This window comes from Ambystoma mexicanum, chromosome 7p (assembly GCF_040938575.1).
Source record: "Ambystoma mexicanum isolate Mex_15411 chromosome 7p, UKY_AmexF1_1, whole genome shotgun sequence".
Lineage (NCBI taxonomy): Eukaryota > Metazoa > Chordata > Amphibia > Caudata > Ambystomatidae > Ambystoma > Ambystoma mexicanum.
The window spans coordinates 348,988,818-349,002,688 of record NC_090939.1 but is presented as its reverse complement, the minus strand read 5'-3'; positions in this window follow the sequence as shown (position 1 = coordinate 349,002,688).

Here is a 13,871-nt window from a genome sequence, read left to right as displayed (position 1 = left end):
CCCACTTGACAACCCAGCCATATAGTTGTATCTAACTAGTATAGTTGTGTACTTGGGTTAAAGCACATTTTTAAATGCAATTTCTAATGCTGATTTAAATGCTCCATTTATCTACATGCATAGTTCCAGCCTCAGCTTTGTTTCTAAGCATAATGAAGACAATGATGCCAGCAGACCTTTCTGACAATGATTGATTAGAGTCATCTATGACAGGTCTCTTTGTTCTCATTCTGTTGATACAACCAATCCGTTGACTTAGTGGACAAGATGGGTGAAAGGTGGCAGATAAGTAAAATTATGTCACTTTGAATTCTGAGAGTAGGTAGAACAGAGCTTTTATTAATTTGAATGACATCCATCTGGCAAGGGTGTAGAAGCCATGTCCTTTTTTATTTGTATTCAATGTAACATGATGTTTGCAATTCTCTCTCAGGGCGGGTGGTTTGCTGACCACACCCCCTGTCCACAAACTCCATGCCAAAAGAATAATGTACACTTGTGCCCTACTGGATCTTGATCCTGATCTGAAGCAGCACCTGGTCTACAGTGGAGCAGAGCAGGTTCTGTGTTCACAGGTGCCCTATTATACACTTGCATTGACAGCCTAATAATTACAGCTCGGGCTGCATTTAAGATATGCACCTTCCCCCCAAACTATACAACTACTAGCCTGGTGGCAGTTATCAACTTTAAATAAAAGCCATACCTCAGTTAGGGTATGGTGGCTAGAATCCCTAATACTTAATACAGACACATGAATTTGATATCATACATGTGTTAGCGCTGTGTGCCCTGCTCAGCTGTGGAAGGTGTATGTGTATTCTGGTCAAAGAGCCTGGCCCTGCCCAGTGACAGTGCAGGAGAATGGTTAGGTATGCTTCTCCTGTGATTCTTTTTGAGGTCGGGTAGCACCTCTCTCCAAAATTCCAGCTTCCCAGCAGCAGCTGGTATGGGAACCAGGAATCAAAGCGCCCACGCATCCCAAAAGGACTAGCCTTACACCAGGCACTGCATACCAAAGGCTATTTGCAAGGGAAGGGGAGGAGTTAATATAGAAAAGGGGAGGTCCTATCAGCTGTAGGAAAATGCCACAATCGTGTTTTTTAGTTATGTATCTCTTCCTTCCTCCCCCCTCCACTTTCTTTAACAAAATGCACTTTGGGTACATGTCAGAAGGCAAAGGACCCTTGTCTTTTGGAAAGTGATTAGACTCCTAATGTAGACTATCATCTGTAGACTGTTTCCTTTAAAAGAAGGGGTCTCCCACTCCTTCACTTATTCACTATGGAGCAAACACCTGAGAAGGAATTCATTGGACCTCTTTTGGGAGAGATGACTTTCCAGGGCCTTCTGCCATTGAGGTGCAGACTGAGTGTCCAAGGCAGAGACAAGATCTTGTCCCTACCTATCCACAGGGCACATTGGGTGTGACCTGCTGCTACAACATGACCTGCATCTCTGTCAGCAATATTGTTGCCTACCTTGTGATGAAGGACTCCTAGAAGTGTGCACCAGCCTCACTTCCATTTAAATCCTGAGAACAAGGACTGCCCTTGTCCCTCAAACCCCAAAAGTGAGACTCACAACACCTGTTCTTCTCTCTGTCGATCCACTTAAGGTTGTGACTTGATCCCGCTTGTCCCAGTACCAACCAGCTAGACCCACCAGAACTGCCTCTGTCACTTTACCAATGTTCAACGTGCTAACTCTCAGACTAAAACCAATTTGCTGACGGACCACACCAGTTGAGTGCATTGTTGCTTTGGCACAAACATGAAGTTCACTGTTGCATCTGCTTCATTCAAACCACCCTTCTAACTGCAATCATCTTCGCTGATGATCTTTATTGCCAGTACAACTGACCCTGGTTTCTTCACTAAACAGATATCATCGAGCAGTGCATCAAACCAACCTTCTCAAACTGAAATCCAGTCACCAGCATCTTCACTGGCAAACCAATCATCAAACCAATGTTGGTGGCCCTCACAATCTGCACTTCATTGAGTGCATCATCGACCCAACTGCATTGACCAGCGCATCCAGTCTCCACTACCATCACAATCGAATCCACTGTGGAATCAACTGTTTTGAACTGCACACACTTCAGCTTGAACCGTCGTCGACACTGCTCCCCTTCTGGAGCAATGCCACTATTGCATTCAAGCCGCTTGTAACTGCATGAGCTGCACCCAGGGGTCTTGTTCAGCGCTGCCTAACTGCCAAGACACACACAGCATACTACTGATTGGTAACTGTATTAGGAAAGATTTCATAATTGTATGTCATTTTCCCTCCATGTGGCAACCCCCAAACTTTTTGCTGTTGTTTTACACCCTGATCTAGACTTTGCCAGAGAAGCACAGCTTTCCGCCGCACTCCTCTGGGCTTTCGCTCAATTCTTATGGGGAAACTGACATGCCCTTAAGACAGTCAGTACTGGGAGACTTAGTTTCCCTTAGTCCTTTACTCATGTTGCAGCTTTTGTGCAACATGAAACAAGAGTGCACCGTAACTTACATTACCGCGCTCTTGGGTCTCTAGTCATTCCAAAGGCCCTAGCCACTCTCACTGAACTTATTATGAACTGTGCAAGTGTGTCACGGACGCGACTGGTAGCAGCTATCATCTCTTTTGTGTTTTGAACCCTTTATTGCCATGTATCCGTGCTTACCGCATTTGGCATGAATAGGTGGCCTGGCTCCCAAAATGGCCACGCCACAAGGTTCTTTGTCCTGTCCGCTGACCGTCTTGCCCCTTCACCTTCCCCCAGGTCGAGCTGACCCGGGCAGTCCTTATTTGGTCATGCACTTTCCTGCGAAACACAAAGCTTTCACTGGCTTCTGCATGCCTTGTTTGTGCTTCCAGGATGTGGGCTGGGATGACTATTCCCAATACACATCCTGGGTGCCAGAGAGTCTAGAGTGTCTTGAATTCCTGGGACCACAGTGGTCCATGATAGGTTTACGTATGGTGTGAGTGTTTGTGAGCAGATCTCCCATTGGGCCCTCTCCGTTTTGGCGCAAAGGGAAATTTGGATAAGAGGAGGCTGAAAATACCACTACCAGGTCGATCTCCTGAGTTCACACCGAACAAGGAATAAGGAGCCAAGTATCCTGCAACAAGAAGCTGAGTTGAGGAACCATTGGTGACCCGCTGAAGGTTTGGCACCCTGAGCCGTTGTCGTCCTGCGAGACCCCTCTGCATCTGATCATCCTAGAAAGTCTGCAAAGGCGCTTCGACCCATTGGAATAGTGGGATCAACTATTCCCGGCACCTTCATCAAACCCTGCAAGTAAGCCTCTTCAGAAGTGTCCCTGGGCCAACCAGTGGGCTGACCAGCTTATGCAGGATGCTTTGCTCTGTCACCGCCGCCGTTTCGGGGAAGCCCTCGAAACTTGGTCTACTGCTTGCTCTGCGTCCACGGCACCCTCACACCGAATTCGTACACTTGGCATTCCCAGGTCTGAAGTGAGACGAGTGCGCCTCGACCAGAGTAAACACGGTTGTCGTGCGGCCCTGTTGTGGTAACCACCTGTGCACGTCCGTTGCATTTGGGAAACCCGCTACCCTGTATCCTGCTATGCAGAATCTACACATTGTCGAGACATCCTGACCATCGCAGCTGAACCTGGCAGCAACGTGAACTGAACTGGAGAAGTCTGGGTCTGCCTGCGTCGGGGACCGGAGAGTAGTCCATACCCCAACCGGTGGCCCCTCGCACAGGAGCCCGTTTCTTTTCTACCGCTGTTATGAAATAGCGACTCTATCCCGCACTCTCACCCTGCCTCTGCCCACAAGTGGAGGCCTAGCTTGAGTAGTGGGGACTTGTTCGGCATCGCTTCATTCACCTTCCTGAACTGCCTGATATCCTCAAAGAGGCCCTCTCGTGTCCTTTGGCACCAGCGTGTGCAGGTACTTTTGAGCATAAGGCTCCTCTCTTCATAGGGCTCGGACTTCCTCCTAGTTAGGTGTTTTTCAGATGTTGAACTGGGTGTAATGATTACTTGCACTGCATGTTTTCCTCCCCATCTAGGTGGTCTACATATTACGTGCTCCCAACTCCTTAGACCCCTCGGTCTTGTATATATATTGTATTGATTGTGATGTGTTGGTTTACTTTAGTATTATTGTGATTCTTTGCTACGGTCGATGTTACAAAGGCCTTGTAATACATGTGTCTATATTTTTAATATAACACCTGTCTGGAGTAATTTGTAAGTGTCCTTGCTTTGTGTGCTCATTGAGGTCTTTCCGTCACCCTCACCCCTCTTGAGACTTAGTCTTGACCACCACCATCGCTACCCTGATTGGTCTGGCTTGCCCAGGGGTTACCCTGCTCCAAGAAACTAGGCTGGCCTTCTGGACCTCTGCCCCTCCAGGTCAGAGTTCAGAAATAAATCTTAACAAACTGCCCTCTTAGTCCACTATTGGGCACTAGAGACTGGCTAGGATGCCCCTCATCCCTTTTAGCACCTGACCATATCCTTTTTGAAATCATTGTGGTTAATTGTTGCCCTTTCTCCCCTTGCTTCATTACGCAGAGTGTTGCATCTTTCTATTTATGCACATTCTCTGTTCTTCCAACACGTGTTTTTTTGTAGATTGTTTTCTACTTAGTTATTATTGCAGATGGTGTGTTTAATTAAAATGTATACATTTTACAGAACTTTGATTGGATATTTCCTTTCATTTGGATTGTTATTATTTTGTTTTAAATTATTTTTATTGTTTAAAACACAGACCTAGCTCGAAAGCAGTGGAGCACTGTACAGTGTAGATACTGTGAGATTTGTCAATCAGTATGTGCATCCATTGGAATTATTCCTTGGTCAGGTTTTGTTTAAAGAGCCATGTTTTGAGAGATTTGCAAAATTGGAGAATTGTTGGGACATTCCAAGCCGACATCAGGATCGAGTTCCAGAGGGTGGGTGCATGAGAAGGATTGTTTCCAGGTCCTCTCTTTGCAGATGAGTTGTGGTGCCAGTTGGTCGATTTGCAGCACGAGCAGTGTGTGCCACCAGAAATGTAGTAATTATCCGCCAGGTACGCTGGTGTCCTACTCGTGACTGCTTTGTGGATGATACATGCAATCTTGGAAAGTATGATGGCTTGGATTCAAAGCCAATGTAGTTCAGTGTTAGAAGTGGTTGGGAGCGGTTGCGAGCAGTTCTCCTCTACTTGTTTCTTTTAAAGTTTTACTGTTCCTATACTTTTATTTGAAAAAGAAACCATTCTGGAATGGTTTCGTTTTAAAATAAAAGTGTAGAAAGAAGTTCAAACTTGCACTTCACATTCCCTTAAACAGCAGGTGTGTTTGTTTCGGGGTTTGGAATGCACGTGGGAGGGGCGTGGTGATGGGGTTTGTGGGGAGTGGGGGTAGGCCAGCAGGGAACATAGTTCCACTACTTCTTTTAAGACACTTCGACCACTGATGTAGTTTGCATAGAATGGGGCTATATCAGTTACATTTCCGTACTCCTGTAATAAGACGTGCTGCAGCATGGTGGACTGCTTTTAGGGGAGCCAAGTGAGCAACTGGGAACCCTGTCAGGAGAGCATTTTCCCTTGATGTGCCACACTGCAAGGGCCTGCACTGTGTTCAGGAAGTCCTGTGGCATGTTGAAGAGTTTGATTTTTTGAAGGGTAGAGATTCTGAGCCAGGTTATTTTGGTCTTCTTGGCTATGTGTTTCTTGAAGGACAGGCTGCAGGCAATGGCGACAACTAAGGATTTTGCTAAGTCTGAGAGTTGTGGATCAAATCCTTCTATGCGTATATCATTGAGCCATTATTGGACAAGTTTTTTTTTAGTGGGTGGACCGACCAGAACAAAATCAGTCTTAGATGTGTTTAGTTTAATGTAGGCAGTCGACATCCAGGACTGGTTGATGGCTAGCTAATCATGGAGACAAACTATGTCCTGCACACTATTTGCTTTCATGATCAATGTCCGTTTATTCGTGGATGACTATTTTGGGATCTTTAAGGAGAGTGCCCAAAGGATCCATATATCATTTGTTGTTTGGGTTGCTACTGGATCACATTCTCACTCCTCTTGAGAGTTTTACCTTTATGATTGGATATGCTCTTGTTTAGTAGAGGTTTGATGGCTGGGGAGGCGGTTTCGGTAGTCATACAATTTTTTGATAATCAGATGTTTGTTCGGCGCACTTTTTTTTATTGTTATAGCTGATGTTAATCAACTTTTCAATACAAAATTAATTCACATTTTTAAAACCTTTTTGTACATAATACGTTTACGTTTTATAAATTATAAATTATAAATTAACTGTTTAACTGTCCTCCTCTACCACTTACTATCTACCATCTGCCATATTGCATTCAATTGTGTTACTGCTTGATGTTCAATCAAATTATTACAGATTCAAAGTACTTTAGTTTCAACTCATTAAGAAATGCAATTGTTTTTATTGAAACTACAGTAGAAATGCCAGAGTAGATAGTTCTCCACAATGCATCAGATGTATTAACACCAAATGGTTCTGTTATCTGTTTGAAGTACTTTACTCGATGGCTAAGGAGTTTCTCGCACTCAGTAAGTGTGTCAAAGTTTCTGTTTTATCTTGTTGTTTGCAATATCTACAGTATCTTTGTTCCATATTGATGAGCTTTCTCTGAGCCATCACCTGTCTTGTTGGCCATAAGTTTAAGCGAAATCGAAGAAAGTCATTTCGAAGCTTCATTGACGATGTCCTAATCAAGTATCGTTCAGGATAGGAATGCTTTTTTACCGTGACTATTAAAGAATCATAGTCACGGTAATTAGAACATCTAACTTTTGTTTTATCCCAATCCATTGCAAAAATCCTTGATTTTATCTGTATAGGATTCTGAAGTAGAGTTGTCAATGAAGCATCTATTGTCGCCAAAATATTGACAACTAGATTTCGCCATTTAGATATAAACCAATCTTTGGATGAAAAGATGTAAACAGCCAGCGTTCCCAAAACTGTGGCAGATTTCTAAGCTAGTAGGCATTTTCTGAATAATGCTATTACTAGCCATGTATACCTCATGTTAAGTGAAATTAGTCCCAACTCATATCTGATAATTGATAATGGAGTTGACATAGGTAATTGAAGTACTTCTCTCCAATATTTGGCTGTTCCAGAAATTCTCCTTTATAATGGCTTTTGTTTCTGAAGAATATAGCAATTTTGGTGTTACTTTTTGATTATAAAATGTTAAGGCAGGGGACAAAGTAAACTTTCCATATTTTCTTAAAATGATCTTAGTTTGATGAATAAATGTGATTACCCTATCTTCTTGTTGTTCTTTGAACACAGCAATTTGATTAACTGACAATATTTGAGCTCCTAAGTATATGTAGTTATTCACTAGCTCGAGACTCTCTCCCATAAGATTCCATTTGTTTGATTTTTTTTGTTCTTTTTCCAGGGACGTTAAAAATCATAACTTTTGTTTTTTCACGATTGATACTCAAATAATTGATGTTTGTGTAAGTTATAACCGCGTCCATTGTTTTTTGTAAACCCTTAGGGGTTTTCGACATTATCACTGAATCATCTGCGTACATTAGGAAAGGTATACTTTTATTTGCTAATTTGGGTGGGTCGGTGCAGATGTTATTGAAAATCTCTCCCATATCAGATATAAAAAAATTAAACAGTGCTCATGCAAGCGTACATCCCTGTCTCAGTCCTCTGAATGTTCTGATCGCATGTGATAATTTACCACCATTAGTTAGTATATTCTGTACACTGTTGTTCGTGTGCAGGTCTTCAATTAAGTGGATGATATATTTGGGGCAACCTTGGCGTGTAAGTTTGTTAATTAACAATTCACGAGAGACAGAGTCAAATGCAGCTTGCAGATCTATATATATATATGAAATATAGCGGCTGTTTAATTATTTTATGGTGCTCAATAATTGATGTTAGAGTAAAAAGGTTGACACAGGTTCCCATTCCAGCTACAAACCCAGTTTGTAGTGGAGCTCTTGCTCCTGATTGTAAAGTCCATTGATTGAAATCTCTGAGAATAAATCTCGAGAACAGCTTGCCTGAGGCATCTAGCAAAGAGATTGGCCTGTAATTATTGGGTAACTTTTAGGGCCTCATTACACGTAAAATACCGGCACCGCCTTGGCGGAAAGGGGAATTACCGCCCCATTCCAAGGTTGGCGGGGCGGTAATTCCCCCTTCCACCATTGCCCTTCCCCATTCCCATTTTTGCCCCATAGGGCTCAATGGGAATGGGGAAGGCGCTAATTACGGTACCGCAAATTGCGGTACCGTAATTTGCTCCCTGGGTCCCTTTGCGGGTTGGTTTTTAACGCCTGCAAAAAGCAGGCGTTAAATTCCCCAACCCGCAAAGGGACCTCGTAGTAAGGCGGTAAGGATTTACCGGTACCGGTATTTTACTGGTACCGGTAAATCCTTACTGCCATCCGTGTAATGAGGCCCTTAGCCTGCTTTTTTAAAAATTGGGATGATAATCACAGATTTCCATGATTCCGGTATTTTATTTGTTTTTATAATCTGATTAAAAATTAGAGTTAAGATCTTCACCCATTGTGCAGGGTTTTGTCTGAACATATAGTTATCCAGTCAGGGCCCGGGGCTCGGGGCTTGGGAATTTGATAGTTTGTTTATAAAATGCAAAACATCTACTTCTTCAATGCTTAGACCTTCGTAGTTGGAATGTTCGGATTTAGCTCCATTGACCTCAGATGTTTCCTTCTAATTCACTCACTCCATTGATTTGTATATTTCTTTGAGTGGTATTAGTACTGGCATTAATGAATGCCCATGTCCAACCCATATCTTTATTGAGACTGCTTCTCAGCATGCACTCAACATCTTTTTGGAACATGTTAATTCGATATGCTCTAAGCCAATTTTTATACTGGCAATAGAGGGTTTTTTTTCTCTGTCTTTTATCCGAGCAATTCGAGCTCAGAATAAGTCTTTTATTTTTCCTTAGAGTTGTTTTTTTAGCTTGAACAAGAGCATCAAATTCATGTTTCGGTTTGAAGTGTTCTAGCTTGTGATCCTTGTATGTTACAGTATATAGATGCAGAAATGCTGTGTAATCAGTAGAGCTCATTTGTTCGTGTTGGATATTTAGCTCAATCTTTTTTTTAAATTCAGATACATTCTGTCCATTCCATTTTAGTCTTGTTCTAGCATTGTTAGCTATTAGTTGGCATGCATAGGTTTCACTATTTCCCTGAGTGGCCGAACCCACCAATGTCCATTTTAAATTTAAAACTTTATGATCACTATGTATCTGTGGAAGAACGGTAAGGCTTATAGCTCTGTTGAAAGTCTCAGGGTTTAGATACACGTAATCAATTACTGACAATGTTGTTCCTCTTTCCCATGTTACATTGGGAGTGGTATCCCCCGGTATTGATCCATTGCACATGACTAGTCTATGATCTTTGACTAGTCTCTTCCATCTTAAACAGATTAAATTAAATGTTTGTGTGTGGGTTGAAATGAGTTGTAAATTTAAATCACCTGCCATTATCACCGTCGTTATCTCTGGCGACTCCATTATGATGTTCAATAATAATTCTAGATCTAAAAATAAAACATCATCAGGTATGCCTTTGGGATTTCTGTAAATGTTTAGAATGGCCATTGCGCCTTCCAAATATTCCAACTTAACAAGCTGCAAATACAGGTTTGGATTTAGCCAAGATGAGAGACGCCAGCGCCTATGATTTATAATAATTACCATTAACCCAGGCGAAGGTCTTCCACTTTTCCCAGATTTTGCCGGGTTAAGTAAAACAGTATGGTTCTCCCAAATTGGGCTGCTGATTAACCAAGTGTCCTGTAACATTATGATGTCATGTGGCGTAAGAAAATCAGCACTTGCACCAAATAAGTGGATATGACCACAGGTGTTCCAACTAATCAGTGAGACATTACTTTGATCTCTGCTTATTTATGAACTGATCATCAATTCTCTTTCTTCGAATTGTAAATGCAAGACTTTATTTCCAAATGACTGTTTAGCCAGATAATTATCTTTCTTTTCCATCACAATGTTTCCCTCGACGTCCATACACGTCGGATCTCCGGCCAAAACAAAACCCAATGTGAACATTTCCATTCGGGCTAACCATAGAGCATTCCTGGTTAAATTAGAGTGCATCCAAAGTCTCACTATGGAATGGTGCATTAAACAGGTCTGATCTGAAGACAAATCTTCTCAATTGAAGAGCAGAAAGTGTGCTTTCAGCTTGATATTGTGGTTGAGCTAATTGTATTTCTCCAGGGAGATCTTCCATATCAGTGTATGCTCGCTGAATTGTCCCAGATTTGGCCAGTTTATATGCACAATCATTTGTCCTCCATCATTGAAGCTTGGATCTGTAAAAAGTCTGTTTCTCCACTGTGGAATTTGGTACATGGATAAAACTCCACATTTGACAGTCCGGGATAATCTCCCCTGTCACACATACCTGGTTCATTCACAGCAGTAGAGTAATACCTTAATACAAGACAGATCCCAGTTCTGAGGCTACTAGTGGCCATCTCTATACAATGATTGTGTCACTCTATCTGGAGAGATATCAGTTAATACTGACTTGCTCGTGCATTGAGACCATTCAAAGTTGGCACTCCGCCATGCCCTGAATGTCACGTAGTGCCTCAGGATCACATGATAGGAGGTCTCTGTGCTCAGTTGCTATTAACCCACACCAAGGACACAAGCTACAGGTTCCAAGCTTTATACGGCTTATTGCTTGCATTTTCAGTAAAAGGGTAAGAGACATTTTCTGACTAATGCGCTCAAGTACAGGAGGCATTGTGGTTCCATGCCATTTAAGGGGAGCGGAGGACAGCCCCACAAACCCCGCTCCCCTTAAATGGTATAATGGGGTACACCTTTACCGGGTCAAACCATGGCATTATTTTTACCGGCGACATTTTTACTGTGATTGTATTACCTGATACCGGCATTATGTTGTACCTCTGGTGTTTGCATCAGGATTGGCATTAGATTCTGATCACAATTGTACTGTGTGTTGTGTCTTTTGCAGGCACTGCAGCAACACTGCATCCCGAGACAGACAAGAATGAGTCAGTTTACAGCAAGCTCCCTATTTACTTTAAGCACTTTTGGTAATGCAGGCAGTGATTTTTCATTCCTTCCAATTTGCAATGACTTTGAGTCATATTCATGTGACCATCGAGTCCAATTTTAGAGTAATTAGAATACATGCATGTCTCATATTTTGTCTCCCTTGCAGATTCCATCACACAACGGACATGACAAGGATGAGCATGACAGAAAATATAGGATTTCCTCCTCCTAAGAAGGTGGACCATTTGTTCCATAACACCACAACCAGTTATAGAATTTAAGTGATATACTGGAATCAATTATATACACAGGGAAGAGAAAATACTGTTGGAAAGAATATAAAAACAACCCAAACAGTTCAATACAATGGACACTATGGTTGTGTATATAGTGTCCACCTTAATACAATAAGGGTTTGGTGTGGTCAATTGTTAGAACACTGGTACATGGATGGGTTAATATTAAAGATTTGTAGACACATACCTGTACCAATTTTAAATTTTGAATTTCTTTTTTATTTTGGATATTTTGTGGTAGCTGATCACAGACTTATGAGTATTGACCTGCTTTTCTTGTCTATTGAGTGCTAGATGGAAGTAGGGCCAACCTCCTCTCCCTCTTTATTTCCTTAGATAGGTGGCTCAACACCATCCTGTATGCAAAGTTGGCACTATGGAGAGACAGTAGAGTCCTTTACAGGGCTAGATAGTGACTAGTTGGTCTAGCACATGAAGAATTCAAAGGAGTCTCTCTTTTGTGTGCTATCTTTTGAAACTGTGGCCTTTTCAACACTTTTTTTCAGGTGTCTGCTGACTCCAGAAATTACATTTTTTTAAATGCAAATCATTTAGCTGTTTCTTGTGGTGGATCTCTTCATTTACTTGCCATTGAATTTAACACATATTTATGTTTGATATTTATGGGTACATGGGTGTCACCCAACTGGGCATTAATGTAGTTTGTGTGTCAATAGTGGCAGACAATGTGTACTGAATTTTGTCCATGCGATCAATTTAGATCATGATGTAGTCGACAGCAAAATGTTTGCTCAACTTGCAACTAGTACCACTACCCTTTGCCTGTGGCAAAATTGTGGAGTTATTTAGGGTTGTTAACTGGCTTGTTTTTTAACTAATAAAGATGCAGAAAATACTGCATGAGATTTTGAGTGACCACTAGAAGTATGTTCTGCATATTAGTTCTACCAAGTATCCCCTGAAATTTGCTCATATTCTACTTGCAGCATACCGTAAATGAGCTTAACAACCTATAACCAAGCACCAAGGAAAACAGTAAGTATTCTAAACCCAACTTGTTTTTACTGAGTGCTTTCTTCCCTCTTAAGCACTCTCTTGTGCACCCCTTCTAAAGAAGCCCTTTCTGATCCTTTCTCTCTGGCTAACTCTTGCCCGATCTCCATAATTCCTTTCCTGGGCAAACTTTTGGAAAAGCTGGCCATCTCCCAGCTTAATCTACTTACTGAATCTGTTAGTTGCCTCCATGAGCACCAGTCTGGCTTCTCAAACTTGAACCACCTCTGGTTCTGGAAGCAACTCAAGACCTTCCTTTTCACTTCCACTTGCTCTCTTCCTCCCCCCTGCTGATGCACCTGACTGCTCCATGCACTGGTCACCCTCTGAACTGGGGCACAGGCTCCTGCATCTCCAGTTGCCCTTGCAATGCCTCTGGGCTCCCCAGCACTTAAGGGTCTGTATCTGCTACCCCACAGTCCCTTCTCTCTTCACTTATGATCCACCTGCTGGCTGCACTTGTGAGTTAACTGCACTCCCCCCTTTCCCTCCCCACTGGCACTTCACCCCTTCCCTTTTCCCTGCACTTGCGCGATCTGAATGACACAAGACCTAGTAAGATCGTTTTTTGTCCTCCCTTTGTTTTCCCCTCTCTTTTCATGCCTAGAAACACTTGTGAATAGGCACGTTATGAATGCCACAGCATGTTAATGTTAATGTTAAAGGTATTTATATAGCGCGCCGTCACCAAGGGAGTTGGTCCCCAGGCACATTATATCATATCAATTACAATGGAATTCAGAATATGGGCCTATCGGTAAGGCTGTTCACACAATCCTTCAGGGACAGCCTTACCTCTATGAGTTCCTTTACAATTAAAACAAGCACACTTAAGAATAGGTATTACCCAACTTGACCTTTTACAATTGACCCAATTATAGTGGTCCTAATTGACCTTCTGCACAATTGACCTTTACATTATTTCAGTTATTTTATATATGCATTGGGTTGGTTTTGGACTATAAATAATATAAGAGGATTGGGTGGGGGGTTGCAGCAAATTGACCTTCTAAATTAGGTCAATTCTCCCGAGGTCAATTCTCCTGAGGTCAATTGTGAAAAGGTCAATTAGTATACAACCTAAGAATATTCACGGCTGGTTATAAATAAGCAAGATAAAGCTTGTAACAAATACAGTATTTGAAATGTTTAACTTTCTTAATGGCAATAGTGGCACTGAAGTAAATTTTTTGCATCTGAAAAAAAGAACTATTGGGGCACACAATTGTGAAGATTGTAGCAGTGTTTCTGGGGCAGTTTTGTGAGACAGTATGTCAGAGGTCACAAATAATTAAGCATTATGAGTCATGAGTTAAAACGCTCATCCTTGTTCATTGATAGCTGCTCTCAAACATTTAGGAGTGCTCTCAGACCCTCCACCCTCAAGTCAAAAGCCTGATTGACATTTGCCAAGAATATTGCGTACATTCTATGAATGACTGGAGTTTTGTAGTTACCACCTTTTAATTTGTATTTAT